This window comes from Gossypium hirsutum, chromosome A07 (genome assembly GCF_007990345.1).
Source record: "Gossypium hirsutum isolate 1008001.06 chromosome A07, Gossypium_hirsutum_v2.1, whole genome shotgun sequence".
Lineage (NCBI taxonomy): Eukaryota > Viridiplantae > Streptophyta > Magnoliopsida > Malvales > Malvaceae > Gossypium > Gossypium hirsutum.
In genome coordinates, this window is record NC_053430.1 from 52,287,877 (window position 1) to 52,290,577 (window position 2,701).

Below are 2,701 nucleotides of genomic sequence, written 5' to 3' on the forward strand. Positions count from 1 at the left end.
AAACATTTTTTTTAAACTCACATTGTGATTAAAAGGAATATTCCATTATTTAGGTTAAATAAGAAGAATCGAAACCCAGTAAGTTAGGGTACGATTATCTCGAATTACCTAATACGGAATATTACTTTTATGAAAGAATTGTTTTAATATATTGAGTAAGAAAAATAACATGATTTATAGTAAAACATAAAAGCAAATTATAATATTAATGTGAATAACAACATAATAGGTGCGACAGTGTCAAAGACGATAATATGAGTAATTATAAAAGATGAAGTAATAGCAAGACTAGTAATATGTAAATATAAACAAATGCATGAGGAAAATGAAATGATCGAAGACATAAGCAAATTAACGAATAAATGAAAATGAATAAAAATGGAACAACAAAAATGGCAATGACAATGATGATAATAATAATATAAATAATAATAGTACGAAACGATAATAACACATGGTATTAAACATGGTAATAATAATGTAAATATGAAATAGTAGGGAACATATATATGTACAACATATAATACTAGATTAAAAATATATACAATATTTATTGAAAACAATAATAATAAGAAATAACTAATGATAACGGTATATAAATATATACATATATGTATTAAAATATATACATAATAATAGAAATAAAAATGTATACGTAGTATTAAAAATATATACATAATATATACATACTAGAAATAATAATGAAACAAATATTACATGAAATATACACACACACATATATATAATAATGATATTAGAAGTATGTACAAAAATAAAATAGTATAAGTGGAAAATGATGATAATAATATATGAATAAAGAAAAAAAAACATATATATACATACATATATCAAGAACATATTTATGATAATAGTATTGAGTATTAAAAGTATGTATACAATATAGACAAAAATATATACATAATGTAGTATTGAAAATATTTACATAATATAAAAAATATATGAATAATACGATATTAAAAATATATGCATAAAAATATAATAAATATATAATATATATATATAATATACATAATATAGTTTTAAAAAAATATATAATACATACACATTAGAAATAATAATAATGTTACAAAACAATTATTAATAATACCTCAAAAATATATACATATATATGTTAAAAATAAATACAAATTAATATTAAGATGATGATAAAAATAACCATTGATAACTTTACATATAAAAATATATATAAGTGTAATAATAGTAATTATAATACTAATACTAATAATAGATATAATAATAGTAGTAAAAATAATATAAATAATGTGTACATAATGATATGATAATAAAAAAGGACGATACGATATAATAATAACGTAAGGAAAATATTAATATTTATAATAATAGAAAATAAAAGAGTGTATTTAAAAGTATATATATAATATTATTGGAACTAATATTATAAATTAAAATAGCAAAGATAATATAAAAATTAACTTAAATTAAAAAAAGGCTAAATTCGAATTAAAAAATGAAGTTTTGGGGCAAATTAAAAATTAAAAAAAGGAAAAGGGTTTATTTAAACACGCATGAAACAACGAAGGGCCTAAAGTGCAATAACCCCTTTTCTAAAACGCATAGCATCAGTTAGGATTAAATTAAAAATCGCGACAAAATTTAGGGCCAAATTAAAGAAACTAAATAGGGTCAAATCAAGGATGGAGCAAATAGGAGGGACTGGTCACGAAAATTACCCATTTAAGGGTAAAATGCGTGTGGACCCAGTCAAAACATGTACTGGCATGCTGTTTTGTTTTATTATACAAAGTTAAAACCCATTTCAATTCATTTTTTTCCTTTAAAAATTTAAGCTTTGACTTTTCTAAGGAAAAGTTTGAAATCTTCACACTTCCCCCCCCCCTGCTCTTCGCCGAAAGGCTTATGCGCAGGCCTTCAACCACCCAAAAGTCGCCGGCGACCGGGGAAGTAAGGCCCTCTCGATGGCGCAAACATGAGGCGTGGTAAGTCTCCCTTCTTCTTTCCTATTTTTAACTTATATTGTGGATCCGATTTAAAAAAAAATGAAGAAAAACAAAATAAAATCACCTTTGAAACTATTTCTTGGTGGGTTTTTTTACTGATTCTTGCGTGAGATTTGTATATAAACTTTAGTACCTAAGTCCCGATTCTCGATTTACTCTTGACTTTATATATTCTCTGTTATATTCGAAAAAGAAAACTCTCTATTGCATGTAGTACCACTGTTCTTTTTCTCAAAAAAAAACCTCTTTAGTACAATCTCTTCCCCCTTTTTACAATGAAAAATTGAAGGCTTTATAGCCAAAAACCATACGTTTTCCACCTATCTCTTTGCTCCAATTGCAGGTGTTGAAGTTGTGGAGAACGAGAGGCGTGAAACATAGGCGAAAACATGGAGCGGGACATATGGGGATGGAGTAAGTGGAGGTATGGGCAATGGGACAGGGCAAGTTGGCCGACAGTCAAGCATAGGGATGATGGCTAGGTTTTTTTTTTTAGTCTTCTTCTTTTTTCTTTTTTTTTAATTGCTATGGGTTAGTGTTAAAAGGGTTTTGGGCTGTTGGGTTTTTCGCGGGGGGGGGGTTGGTTTGATTGGTTTTATTATTATTATTTGGTAGGCTCGGGCAAATTTGGGTCTCTATGATGCCATAAAACATTCATGTTAAAATTTTACGTTGGTATTAATTTCATATTTTATCTTTAA

General features: G+C 26.3%; 1 long non-coding RNA gene across 1 annotated transcript; it reads left to right on the top strand.

Annotated features, from left to right (window-relative positions):
* Positions 1–1,477: 1,477 nt before the first annotated feature.
* Positions 1,478–2,701, top strand: LOC107926856 (uncharacterized). Its single transcript, XR_001692307.2, has 2 exons — positions 1,478–1,979; positions 2,344–2,701. It is a non-coding gene; the product is annotated as an uncharacterized lncRNA (long non-coding RNA).